The 15,177-nt window shown below is 44.6% G+C and overlaps 1 protein-coding gene across 1 annotated transcript in view; it reads left to right on the forward strand.

The window, feature by feature from the left end:
• Positions 1 to 203: 203 nt before the first annotated feature.
• LOC147019683 (sodium-coupled neutral amino acid symporter 2-like) overlaps positions 204 to 15,177 on the forward strand; it is a 170,531-nt gene continuing 155,557 nt past the window's right edge. Inside the window, exon 1 of the mRNA XM_085894324.1 lies at positions 204 to 279. The gene's annotated coding sequence lies outside the window, so the exon portion shown is untranslated. The remainder of the gene's footprint in view (positions 280 to 15,177) is intronic.

Genomic DNA, 15,177 nt, shown 5'->3' on the forward strand with positions numbered 1-15,177 from the left:
GGGTTCCTTCTTAATTCAATATCTTCCGTATTAGAGTGTAAATTCCGCCGAAAACTGTACAAGTTTCGCAATACACTGGATTTTGTGCCTGTTACTCAATTTCGTCATTTCCGTAACGAAAACGCCCTTCCGGTGAATGTTCGAACTGTGAGCCAATTTAGCGATCACGTCACGTCACGTGATCGTGACGCCGTTCGGTTCTTTTCCCGCCATTTTAGAATTATTTTTTAGGTTTGATCGGTGCAGTTTGGGTGCAAAAACTCCTCAAAAGTTGGTAAGGTGAGTCCGTATGCTTTTTCAACGTCATTACCATACATGTCCGTACATGTCTGATTGACCATACATATGAATTTCAACAGATACTATATACATTAACGTAGAGAATGCTTTTAAATGTTAAAGTTTTTGACAATTCACGGTGTGTCTGCTTCCAGGTTTGGTCACCACGAGGCGTTGTATGTTGATTTCGTTATCACCGTAACGCCATCACCGTAACGTTTTAATTTCGTCATGGTAATGATGATTTATATCATGGTAATGATGATTTGTGCCACGGTAATGATTACACTGAACAACAAATTTCAAAAAAAATTTTTTACTGGAGATGTGTAAAGTGATTAAGACTAATTTGGGTACGCTGATTTCAAAAATCATAACCGTTTTGCTGTATCACGTCAGGATTTTCAAGAACAGAAATATTCCCATTGCCTAGAAGTCAGGATTTCAATGAAATTTACATATGTCTTTAACATGTCTATTTCGTACAATTGTTGTTAACTTGTGTTATATTTCTTTCTTTCAGATAAAGATGAGTAGGCGTTCCTGTACCAATCATCCTGACAACTTCTGTTATGTCTGTGGTCGGTATACCAAAAAAGATCAACAGCGAAGTATATCTACAGCAGTGAAAATGAAGGCCGCCTACTTTCACTACTTCGGGTGTAAGGTGGGGGACCAAGAACAGAGCTGGGCACCACACATCTGCTGCACAAGCTGTCACACAACCTTGACTCAGTGGTTGGTGGGCAAGCGTGCGAGCATGCCATTTGCGGTGCCCATGATATGGCGTGAGCCGCAGAATCATCATGATGATTGTTATTTCTGCTGCACAAGCATCGCCGGCTTCAACAAGAAGAATAAAGGTCACATCAAGTACGCTGACTGCGTCTCTGCTCATAAACCTGTGCCTCATGATGACGAGAACCCCGTTCCAACACCTCCAGCTTATCAGAACATAGCTATAAGCAGTGGTGAAGAGGATGGTGATGATGAACCTTTTGAACCCGACACTCAAGAACCACACCTTCTGAACCAGGGAGACTTAAATGATCTTGTAAGAGATCTCTCGCTGTCAAAGGCGAAGGCAGAGCTGCTTGGATCAAGGCTGCAGCAGTGGAATCTACTGGAACCTAACACCAAGATATCCTTGTTCAGAGCACGTCACAGAGACATGGCTGAGTTCTTTTAGATGGAAGACACGATGACATTCTGCAGTGACATCAACGGTCTGTTGAAAGAACTTGGGTGTGATCACGATCCTGCAGACTGGCGCCTCTTCATCGACTCGGGGAAGAACAGCTTGAAGGCTGTTTTGCTCCACAATGGCAACGAGAAACCATCAGTCCCACTGGCTCACGCGTTTGGCATGACAGAGACCTATGAGACTATGCGGCAGCTGCTTGATTCCATCAAGTACAATGACTTCAACTGGCACATCTGCGGAGACTTGAAAGTGGTGGCGCTGTTGTTAGGGCTGCAGTCAGGCTACACGAAATACATGTGCTTCCTTTGTCTCTGGGATAGCAGAGACGACAAGAATCACTGGACGAAGAAAGATTGGGAAGAGCGAAAGGAGCATGTACCTGGTCGACACAACGCGAAGCATGTCGCCCTTGTCGACCCAGCCAAGGTTTTCCTTCCACCACTCCACATAAAGCTCGGCTTGATGAAAAGTTTTGTACGGGCAATGGATCTGAATGGGCGTGGGTTTTTGGCGTGGGTTGAATACCTCAAGGAAAAGTTTGGCAACACCTTGTCGGAGGCCAAGATCAAGGCTGGTGTCTTTGTTGGACCGCAAATCCGACAGATTATGAAGGACGAAACTTTTCCGACAACTCTAAACCCCAAAGAGCTGGCAGCGTGGAGGAGCTTCAAAGCTGTGACGGACAACTTCTTGGGGAACGAGCACGCGGACAACTATGAAGAAATAGTGCAGCAGCTGCTGGAGTCATTCAGGAAACTTGGCTCCAGGATGTCCCTGAAAATCCATTTCCTACACCAGCACCTGAACTTCTTCCCTGACAACTTGGGAGCAGTCTCGGACGAGCACGGCGAGCGATTCCACCAAGAGATTTCACTCATGGAGACGCGTTACCAAGGGCGGCACAACCCGAACATGATGGGCGATTTCTGCTGGTTCCTACATCGTGAAACTGACACAGAGCAGCACAAACGCAAAGCCAAATGCCTAAAGCATTTTTAATTACATTCTAGTGGAGTTTTTCTGTAATTTCTATAATTTTGAAGCATTCATGATGAAATAAATGAATAAATGAATTTTTGTAAATTTCATTGAAATCCTGACTTTTAGGCAATGGGAATATTTCTGTTACTGAAAATCCTGACGTGATACAGCAAAACGGTTATGATTTTTGAAATCGGCGTACCCAAATTAGTCTAAATCACTTTACACATCTCCAGTAAAAAATTTTTGTTGTTCAGTGTTATTTATGTCACGGTAATGATGATTTATGTCACGGTAATGATGATTTATGTCACGGTAATGATTATTTATGTCACGGTAATGATGATTTATGTCACTGTAATGACGATTTGTGTCACGGTAATGATGTTTTGTGTCACGGTAATGACGATTTGTGTCACGGTAATGATGTTTTGTGTCACGGTAATGATGTTTTGTGTCACGGTAACGATGATTTATGTCACGGTAATGATGTTTTGTGTCACGGTAATGATGATTTATGTCACGGTAATGATGATTTATGTCACGGTAATGATGATTTATGTCACGGTAATGACGATTTATGTCACGGTAATGACGTTTTGTGTCACGGTAATGACGTTTTGTGTCACGGTAATGACGTTTTGTGTCACGGTAATGATGATTTATGTCACGGTAATGATTTATGTTCCCGGTAATGACGATTTATGTCACGGTAATGATTATTTATGTCACGGTAATGATTATTTATGTCACGGTAATGATTATTTATGTCACGGTAATGACGATTTGTGTCACGGTAATGATGTTTTGTGTCACGGTAATGACGATTTGTGTCACGGTAATGACGATTTGTGTCACGGTAATGATGTTTTATGTCACGGTAATGATGTTTTATGTCACGGTAATGATGTTTTATGTCACGGTAATGATGTTTTGTGTCACGGTAATGATTATTTGTGTCACGGTAATGACGATTTGTGTCACGGTAATGATGTTTTATGTCACGGTAATGATGTTTTGTGTCACGGTAATGATTTACGTCACGGTAAAGGCCCCGTCGCACCTTGACGTTTTAGCCAGCGATGGCAACGTATTAAAATGTATGTAAAACGCTGGCTTACGTTGAACCTTTGATGTTATTTTTTAAAGATTCGGACGTATTCATAGCGACTTGGTCTTATGTATAACGCATTGGTAACGGACACAGAACGTTTCGTTGTGTTATAGATAACTTATACCAACGAATGCTGAACCTGTTGTCGGCCTACACAACCGATGCCCAACGATAGTCTAACTTAGGCATAGCGCGTTGTACGCATCGCCGACGATGTCGTGACGTAGCCTTTTAAAAGGCTGACGCACAACGATTTGAATCATAACTGCCGTAGAAATGGAAGTGTCAACATCGCGGTCACACCTTGGCGATCTTTCCAGCGTATGCCGACCGAAGAAAAATGTGTCTAAAACGGGGCACGTCAAATACGGTATGGGTAAGTTTGGTATACGTGAGTAGAACGCTAAAGTACGCTATCATACGTCGTAGTAAGTAGAGTACGTCAAGAAATTTTAAACATGTTCAAAATTTTACGAAGTACTCGGCGTATGACACACGTTCCACATGCGATGGGGATAAGTTTTACACACTATATGTGGACGCTTACACACGTCCACAAAGGCTACTTATAAGCTACTCATAAGACGAAACACGTCGCGGTAATGTCTTTTTTTACGCGAAACTTATTTCTAACTTATGTTTGACGTGCTTTGAACCAATTCTTTACGCAGTCCCAACACACATAGACGTATGTACACGTCTTCCGGTCGACAAAAAAAAAGAAATGAATGTGTTTCCAGCTTACAACTGCCATATAAAGACGTGTTCCCAGTGGTTTTGGGAATTGGTATATAAAATGCTGCTCATAAAAGGGGAACCCAACAGTGTTTTCGAGTCCTTTTTGAGTCGATGTCAATGTCAGCAGTAACAGTATCAGTATTAGTATTAGTAGTAGTTTGTTCATGTTGGCAGTAGTAGGTGAATGTGAGGGGGAGGGTGTGGGTTATGATGGATCGTCCGCGTGTCCACGGGTAGGAGACATCTATTCACCATTGTTCGACGTTCTTCGCGGCTAATTTTTTATGGGGCTTTTTCAACAATGAGCTTTAGCTTGTTTTTACGATTTAGGTCTATTCATAACGGGTTGGACAAATGCACAATGAACTAATAATGTGCATAGAGCGCTTTGATTACTTATAGATACGATATACCAACGAATAATTATCGTGAAGCCGGCGTTCACAAACTATGCCCAACGATAGCCTAACTTATCCATATCGTGCGGCAGTTTATCTTTGCCGGTGACGTAGGGTTTGCTATTCATAGGCTGCCACTCAACGATTTAAATGGCTGCATCTCCACTATTGAAAGTAGACGCTTGCGCTCAACAATTGGATTTTTTTTTACACTCAACGACTTTTAAACGGTACCACTCAGCTATTTTCATTGTTTACAATGAACGATTTAAATTGCTGTCACTCGCCTTTGTTTTTTGACGCTGGGGTTTGGAAATTTGAAGCGTTTCTTCTGAACGTGTTAAAACGCTCAAACTCGACTATTTTAAATAGACGCTGCCGATGGACAATTGGAATCATAGCCAAGCTAGACATCGAAGTGTGAACATCCTCGTCATGCCGAAGAAAAGTTTGAAGAATGCTGCAAATAAGTGTCCTGGCCGTGGCCGTGGACGCTGACGCAAGGACGATCCGTTATACCGACATCTTTCAGCCTATGAGTAACTTAAAAGTAACGTCTGTCGATGTGTGGCAACGATCGCGTAACGTGCCAACAACACGTTAATCATAGGTTAGAAATAAGTTTCGGGTACGCTAAACATTACCTCGGCGTGTCTCAACTTATGATTAACTTACAAGTAGCATGTGTTGACGTCTGTCAACGATCGCAGACCGTGCATACAACTTGTGGCCAGTGTAGCGGAACGTGTGAGTCATACGCCGGCATACGTCGTGAAATTTCAAGCATGAAAAAATTTGAGGACAACCAAAAAGTACAACGTTTAAAGCCAGCGTACAACGACGTATGGCAGTGTTTTTCAGCGTGCTCTCAATGTTATCAAAACTTACCCATAACGTATTCAACGTGTGCCAGCGTTTTAGAAAAAAAATTCAAAAATCGGCATACGTTGGCTAAAACGTCAAGGTGTGACCGGGCCTTAATGATGTTTTATGTCACGGTAATGATGATTTGTGTCACGGTAATGATGATTTGTGTCACGGTAATGATGATTTGTGTCACGGTAATGATGATTTGTGTCACGGTAATGATGATTTGTGTCACCGTAATGAAGATTTGTGTCATGGTAATGATGATTTGTGTCACGGCAATAATGTTTTGTATCACCGTAATGAAGGTTTGTGTCACGGTAATGACCATTTGTGTCACGGTAATGACCATTTGTGTCACGGTAATGATTATTTGTGTCACGGTAGTAATGATTATTTATGTCACGGTAGTAATGATTATTTATGTCACGGTAGTAATGATTTGTGTCACGGTAATGATTATTTATGTCACGGTAATGATGTTTTGTGTCACGTTAATGATGATTTCTGTCACGGTAATGAAGATTTGTGTCACGGTAATAATGTTTTTGTGTCATGGTAATGACGATTTATGTCACGGTAATGATGATTTGTGTCACGGTAATAATGTTTTGTGTCACGGTAGTAATGATTATTTGTGTCACGGTAATGATTATTTATGTCACGGTAATGACGTTTTGTGGCACGGTAATGATGATTTGTGTCACGGTAATGACGATTTGTGTCACGGTAATGACGATTTGTGTCACGGTAATGACGATTTGTGTCGCGGTAATGATGTTTTGTGTCACGGTAATGATGATTTACGTCACGGTAAAGGCCCGGTCACACCTTGACGTTTTAGCCAGCGATGGCAACGTATTAAAATGTATCTAAAACGCTGGCTTACGTTGAACTTTTGATGTTTTTTTTTTAAAGATTCGGATGTATTCATAGCGACTTGGTCTTATGTATAACGCATTGGTAACTACACAGAACGTTTCGTTGTGTTTAGATAACTTATACCAACGAATGCTGAACCTGTTGTCGGCCTACACAACCGATGCCCAACGATAGTCTAACTTAGGCATAGCGCGTTGTACGCATCGCCGACGATGTCGTGACGTAGCCTATTAAAAGGCTGACGCACAACGATTTGAATCATAACTGCCGTAGAAATGGAAGTGTCAACATCGCGGTCACACCTTGGCGATCTTGCCAGCGTATGCCGACCGAAGAAAAATGTGTCTAAAACGTTGGGGCACGTCAAATACGGTATGGGTAAGTTTGGTATACGTGAGTAGAACGCTAAAGTACGCTATCATACGTCGTAGTAAGTAGAGTACCTCAAGAAATTTTAAACATGTTCAAAATTTTACGAAGTACTCGGCGTATGACACACGTTCCACATGCGATGGGGATAAGTTTTACACACGATATGTGGACGCTTACACACGTCCACAAAGGCTACTTATAAGCTACTCATAAGTCGAAACACGTCGCGGTAATGTCTTTTTTACGCGAAACTTATTTCTAACTTATGTTTGACGTGCTTTGAACCAATTCTTTACGCAGTCCCAACACACATCGACGTATGTAGACGTATTCCAATGACGTCTTCCGGTCGACAAAAAAAAATAAATGAATGTGTTTCTAGCTTACAACTGCCATATAAAGACGTGTTCCCAGTGGTTTTGGGAATTGGTATATAAAATGCTGCTCATAAAAGGGGAACCCAACAGTGTTTTCGAGTCCTTTTTGAGTCGATGTCAATGTCAGCAGTAACAGTATCAGTATTAGTATTAGTAGTAGTTTGTTCATGTTGGCAGTAGTAGGTGAGTGTGAGGGGGAGGGTGTGGGTTATGATGGATCGTCCTTGCGTCCGCGTGTCCACGGGTAGGAGACATCTATTCACCATTGTTCGACGTTCTTCGCGGCTAATTTTTTTATGGGGCTTTTTCAACAGTGAGCTTAAGCTTGTTTTTACGATTTAGGTCTATTCATAACGGGTTGGACAAATGCACAATGAACTAATAATGTGCATAGAGCGCTTTGATTACTTATAGATACGATATACCAACGAATAATTATCGTGAAGCCGACGTTCACAAACTATGCCCAACGATAGCCTAACTTATCCATATCGTGCGGCAGTTTATCTTTGCCGGTGACGTATGGTTTGCTATTCATAGGCTGCCACTCAACGATTTAAATGGCTGCATCTCCACTATTGAAAGTAGACGCTTGCGCTCAACAATTGGATTTTTTTTTACACTCAACTACTTTTAAATGGTACCACTCAGCTATTTTCATTGTTTACAATGAACGATTTAAATTGCTGTCACTCGCCTTTGTTTTTTGACGCTGGGGTTTGGAAATTTGAAGCGTTTCTTCTGAACGTGTTAAAAAGCTCAAACTCGACTATTTTAAGTAGACGCTGCCGATGGACAATTGGAATCATAGCCAAGCTAGACATCGAAGTGTGAACATCCTCGTCATGCCGAAGAAAAGTTTGAAGAATGCTGCAAATAAGTGTCCTGGCCGTGGCCGTGGACGCTGACGCAAGGACGATCCGTTATACCGACGTCTTTCAGCCTATGAGTAACTGAAAAGTAACGTCTGTCGATGTGTGGCAACGATCGCGTAATGTGCCAACAACACGTTAATCATAGGTTAGAAATAAGTTTTGGGTACGCTAAACATTACCTCGGCGTGTCTCAACTTGTGATTAACTTACAAGTAGCATGTGTTGACGTCTGTCAACGATCGCAGACCGTGCATACAACTTGTGGCCAGTGTAGCGGAACGTGTGAGTCATACGCCGGCATACGTCATGAAATTTCAAGCATGAAAAAATTTGAGAACAACCAAAAAGTACAACGTTTAAAGCCAGCGTACAACGACGTATGGCAGTGTTTTTCAGCGTGCTCTCAATGTTATCAAAACTTACCCATAACGTATTCAACGTGTGCCAGCGTTTTAGAAAAAAAATTCAAAAATCGGCATACGTTGGCTAAAACGTCAAGGTGTGACCGGGCCTTAATGATGTTTTGTGTCACGGTAATGATGATTTATGTCACGGTAATGATGATTTATGTCACGGTAATGATGATTTGTGTCACCGTAATGAAGATTTGTGTCACGGTAATGATGATTTGTGTCACCGTAATGAAGATTTGTGTCACGGTAATAATGTTTTGTGTCACGGTAGTAATGATTATTTATGTCACGGTAGTAATGATTTGTGTCACGGTAATGATTATTTATGTCACGGTAATGATGTTTTGTGTCTCGGTAATGATGATTTATGTCACGGTAATGATGTTTTGTGTCACGTTAATGATGATTTGTGTCACGTTAATGATGATTTGTGTCACGGTAATGAAGATTTGTGTCACGGTAATGAAGATTTGTGTCACGGTAATGAAGATTTGTGTCACGGTAATGAAGATTTGTGTCACGGTAATGAAGATTTGTGTCACGGTAATGATGTTTTGTGTCACGGTAATGATGATTTGTGTCACGGTAATAATGTTTTGTGTCACGGTAATGACGATTTGTGTCACGGTAGTAATGATTATTTATGTCACGGTAATGTTTTGTGTCACGGTAATGACGATTTGGTCACGTTAATGATGTTTTTATGTCACGGTAATGACGATTTGTGCCACGGTAATGACGTTTTGTGCCACGGTAATGACTTTTGTGTCACGGAAATGACGATTTGTGTCACGGAAATGACTTTATGTCATGGTCATGATGTTTTGTGTCACGGTAATGATTTAATGACCATAAAACACTGAAATCGCGGTGAAAAATCGGTAAATGAGAGGTAATTCAGCGCTGCTTTCATCAAAAACACTAGAAACTACGTCCCATTTTTGCCACATTCGGACCTGAAAATTTTAATCTTGTTCAAAGAGTTTTCTAATTTTCCACCTCCTGATTCTGTCAGTTATGTGAGAATTACACATACACACACACACACACACACACACACACACACACACACACACACACACACACACACACACACACACACACACACACACACACACACACACACACACACACACACACACACACACACCACACACTTACTTTAGAGACCAGGGGCAGGAGCATTTAAAAACCCATCCTATCTACCTGGCAAAGGTCTGCCTGCATGCATGTATTCATGCTCGTAAATGCGTGACCTTTGCACCCCTCTGGTCGGCTCACTCTGAATCTGATTCGTACATGCTACATTTCCTTCAACAGAGGGGGAGGGGTGGGAGAGAGAGGATGGGGTCGGAAAGAGGGAGAGGTATGGGAGAGAGGAGGTGGCGTTGGGAGTGAGAAGGGGTGTGGGGATAGCGTTGAGAGAGGCACAGGGGTGAGAGAGGGGAGGGGGGGGAAGGATTCCGACAGTTGAGACACCCAGTTTAACGTCCACCCAAGAGACGGCACACACATTGATGAATCCCCCTGCCTGTGAAACACCGGGATGACAGTTTATAGCTGGGTCGGGATTCAAACCCATACTCAACAGCTTAGAGTGAGCATGCGTACCTCGTGGCTTTCCTACCGCGATGTGGTGATTCATTACTTAATAGCACCTGAAAATATTTTTTACTCATTGTGGTCCTGTCATTTATTTTGCATTCCTACCTCCGCTGTCGAACCACGGTCCGCCACTGATTGAAGCTTGAAGAATGCGTGTGAAGTGGCTTCACCAAGCAATCCACGAAACAGTTGAAGAAACTTTTAAAAACGGAACGTTTAATTTTTATTTGTATCTATCTATGCCAAAGGAATGGGTCATATAATGGAAGAACGCACAAAAAGTGGAAACGTGTCAAATAAAATTTCATATTTTCGGAAAACCAGCCACCGCCTGTTGCACCATTGAACAACACATCGCCAACTTAAGTGAATGGCCCCTGAACATTGTTCAAGTCAATTGATATCGTGTTCAGTGACAGTGCGAATGTTGTCGAGTGGTCGCCAAGTGGCTGAAGCACTCCAACAAAACAGACAATGGTTGAAAAGAAACGGCTCGCTTGGCATGCGATTCGCAATCACCGAACCGTCATATTAAACATACACCTCCTGGAGATGCCGGAAAAGTCAAATGTATCCGAATTGGACAAAATAGCACTTTTTTTTTTTTTTTAGGAGTTGGAACTGCTGCGAAATTCGAGTCTGGAGCTTAAATTTTGTCATTCAGCTTAGTTTAAGAGATTCTCGAGGTTATCGAATGTGCGGAAATGAAATAAAACCACGAATGCTGGTGTCTCCAGGCGTTTATAAGCATCGCAATGTACCCAGCGATTTGTCTGTATGATAAACAGACATTTGGTAATACGAGTGAGGAAAGTGGAAAAAACAAACAATCATTGAGAAATCGTTGTCTCCTCTTCCAAGTCGTAGCATGGTTGAGAAGGCCAAAAAACATGGCGGCTTCAGACCTCAGTTAGGTAACCCAGGATATGCCTTAATAGACCAGAGAGTGAAGCCTTATTGAATTATATCCTGATAAAGGACATAATTAAATAAGGCCGTTAATCATTTTCAAAAGGGGTGTTTGGGTTAATTAAAACACCCAATTTTCACTCATGCACTTCCTTGGAGTTCCCTTAGTGTGCAATCAAAGTTTCATGATTTTGGAGTTATGGAGGAGACACACACACATTGACATATATCAGTATGGATATGATTATATTGTTGTGGTTACCAGATTCGCAAACCACCATTCAGGTCCCTTAGGTGAGGTATCTCGGTAAGTGCATGTGTAGTTAGGCCCAAACCCGTTGTCTAGTGGGAATACATGTCATTTATACGTGCTGCGACTCTTTAGGATAGCCGTTTTTCTTTTACTATCTTTATTTTGGACCAACCGCCATGATCACAACCACAAGATCAACCACCGACCACAACCACCGCTTCACCACAACCGCCACGACCTTCACGTCACACCTCGCAACCGTAGCATCGCCACCGTTCTTGCCCCGCTGTGGGTACCGGTGTTGGACTCATGCAGAACGCGCGTCGAACAGCGTGTACAAAATCACGGATTTTGTGCTTCAAAAACGGATCAAAAACGACACACGCCCACTTTTTGCCGTCCAATCGGTGAGCGAGGGGCGATTTGGCCCCGCCTCCAGAAAGATCGATATATGCAAATTTGTGGATCAAAAAGCCTTCACGCCCACTTTTTGTCGGGCCAATGGGGAGCGAGGTGAAAGGTCAAAGGGAGGGGGTCAAAGGCGAAGTTACGGGGGGATAAAAGGACGGTGTTCGTCAGTCAGAACGAGAGAGAGTCGAACAAAAAGGAGAACGAGAACGGGAAGGAGTCAGCAGGACGAGAACGAGAAGGAGAACGAGAACGAGAAGGAGTCGGAACGGAGGGGACGAGTGTGGAAGTCTGGAGCCCGAAGCCTGCAGTGGCTGGAGAAGCTGAAGAGAGTCGGACGAGGGGGTGCTCGCGTCGGTGCCAGGAGCTGCACGCCCGAGGGAGGCCGGCAGCGCGACCTGGCCGAGGTGGAGACGCACACCAGGGATAATAAAGATCCTCTATACCCCGAGCATCAGCAACCCCCTCCTGTTTCCCCCCGCGCTGAGATAGTGCGACCAAGGGGGCCCCGTTCCCACCTCCTGCCAGGCACTGTCCACGAGGCCCGCGGAGAGAGGCGCCATCGCCGCTCCGCGTCTCATCACCAGACGGGTAGGCCCGACCCGGTCTCGGCCTCAGGCCTGCCTCATTCTTGAGGGTATTTCTTTTCCTTGGTTTTGGGTATGTGTTGTCGGCGCCGTCTGTGAAGTAGAATTGTATAAGTGTTGCCGTGTGCTCGGTAGTCGGTATTAGCTCTGCACTGTGTTTTCACTTTTATGTTTGCTTTTTGTGTAAATGGAATTGTGTTTTCTTTTTTTTGTGTGCATTTGGTGGAATTGTATTTGTGTGCTTTCCGTTCGTCGCGAATAAATGTGCTTTATTGTTGAACTGTTCTCCCGCTTCGCTTCGTCTTTTCCTCCATTGAATCCCCATCTTGCTTCACGTAAAGGGTTGGTAGTGGGCTGAGTACGCCCGATAATTAATCGAACCGTCGAGGTCGACGATAACACCGCTCGGTTATTCTGATAGTACGGAACGGGTCGCTTAAGTGGCCCGTGTCCGAAGTCGACCTGCGGCGAGGTGCGATCGCCCGGTCTACCCTCCGCGTGGGTACTTAGGTAGGTCGAATTTGGCGAGCAACCCTATCCCACGCGGGGGCTGATTGGCTCGATCGCGGTGAGACCGAAAGGTCCACCCGTGACTGGTTCCCGGCGTTAGTCCGAGAGGGTCACGACTGGATTGTCCGTCCGGTGGGCGACGTGCCGCGATTCGAGTTACGTGGCCGTTCGCACGCCGGCGGGCGCGAAGACCGCAACAATATATTTAGCATATTGTTGCGAATTCGCGCCCGCCGGCGTACGATCGGCCACGTAACTCGAATCGTGGCACGTTGCCCACCGGACGGACAATTCAGTCATGACCCTCTCGGGACAATGCCGGGAGCTAGTCACGGGTGGGTCTTTCGACCTCACCACAATCGTGCCAATCAGCCACTCGCGTAGGATAGGGTTGTTCGCCAAACTCGACCTACCTAAGTACCTACGCGGATGGTTAATCGGGCGATCGTACCTCGCCGCAGGTCGACTTCGGACATGAACCGCTGAAGCGGTTCGTTCCGTACTGCAGAGATAACCGAGCGGAGTTATCGTCGACCTCGACGGTTCGGATTAGTTACCGGGAATTTGCACCCACTACCAATCTCTTACGTGATGCAGGATGGAGAGTCAATAAAAAGAAAGGAGACAAAGCAGAGCGGGAACAGTTCAACAAGCAAGCATTTTATTGCGCGACACACGGACACAAAGCAAGCACGTATATTCAGTCACAGTAATAATAAAAGGCACTTATTCGAGCACAGAAAGAAACAGTAAAAAAGAGATACCGACTAAGACCGACACACGGCAACACTTAAGCAGTTTTACTTAACGGACGGCGCCACCACAAGCATTTACACAAAAAGCAAAGGAAAAAGAAAGCCACCCTCATAGGCGAGGAGGCAGACAGGTCCGTATACCAAATGTACGTGAATCCTGGAGGATGGGTCAGGTCCACGAGACCGGGGAGGTCTTACCCGCGTCCTCGTGACGCGATGGCAGGCAAGCCGCAATGTTCGCGCCGCTGCGCCCTGACTCCGTGTCCTGGCGTGGTCGACGAGTCCTCTCTGGCGTGCTCCGCGTGACCGGTCTTGTTGGCACCACGTTTAGGGTGGGGGAGGAACGGGGGCCCCCTCGGCACTATCTCAGCGCGAATGGGGGGGGGGAATCGTTGATGCTCAGGGAGAGGGGTATGGCTGGCTGGCCTGGATCTCGCGACGAGTCAAGCGACCCCCACACCGCAACCTCGTCGCCGTCTTCCCTGTAACTCCTCCACAACTTCTCTCCAAGCTCAACTTCACCCTCTTTTAGTTCCACACTCCCGCCCCCACGAGTCGCCTTGCGCTCGTATCTTTATAGGTCTCAGGAGGAGCCGATATGCAAATATGCGGATCAAAACGCGATTGGAGGCGGGGCCACGCCACCCTCTGTTCAGCCATTGGTCGGGCAAAAAGGGGCGTGAACCTCCCTTGATCCGCATATTTGCATAAACGGACTTCACATACACGCGCTTGGAGGCGGTCCCAAGCCGCCTCGCGTTCGCCCATTGGCCGGAGGGGAAGTGGGCGTGAAGCATTTTGGATCCAAATTTTCCCCCGGAAAGGCCGCCATTCGCGCTCGCGGCTCGGTGCGTTTGGCACCGATCGCCGAATGGGCCCGAGACAGCCCGACGTTCAGTTTTCTCAGGTGGTGCGGTTGTTGGTTGTGAAGGAGAAAGGCGAAGGTGGTGGAGGGTTTTCTGTGGTGGTTTGATGGTTATGGTGTCGTTTGGGAATGGCGGTGAAGCGATGTTTGCGGGATGGAGTTGTGAAGGTAAAGGTAGTGGCTGTTTGCGTTGTTGGTGGCTTAATGGTCGAAAATAACAATAGATAAATGGCTAACTCAAAGCGTCGCAGCCCGGATGAATCGCACATATTCCCTCTATACAACAGGTGTGGGCTAACTACACATGGACTTATCGAGATATCTCACCTGAGGACTCTTTATGGTGTAATGCTAATTTCCACAACCGTAACAATATGTGTGTATATATATATATATATATATATATATATATATATATATATATATATATATATATATATATATATATATATATATATATATATATATATATATATATATATATATATATATATATATATATATATATATATATACATGAGGTGTGTTCAAAAAGTATCCGACCTTTGTTCATAAAAAATGCTCGTATCCAGATACAACAAACTTACACTAATCTCCTTCAACGTAGTCCCCTTGGGCTGCCACACACTTCTCCCAGCGGTTCTGCCACTGTCGGAAGCAGCGCTGGAACACCTCTTTTGGGATGGCGCACAACTGGTCCGTCGCATTCCGCATGATGTCTTCTCTGGACTGAAATCTGGTCCCTTTCAGGGGCATTTTCAGCTTGGGGAAAAGCCAGAAGTCAC

This window comes from Eptatretus burgeri, chromosome 9 (assembly GCF_056783735.1).
Source record: "Eptatretus burgeri isolate ZD-2024b chromosome 9, Ebu_testis_v1, whole genome shotgun sequence".
NCBI lineage: Eukaryota > Metazoa > Chordata > Myxini > Myxiniformes > Myxinidae > Eptatretus > Eptatretus burgeri.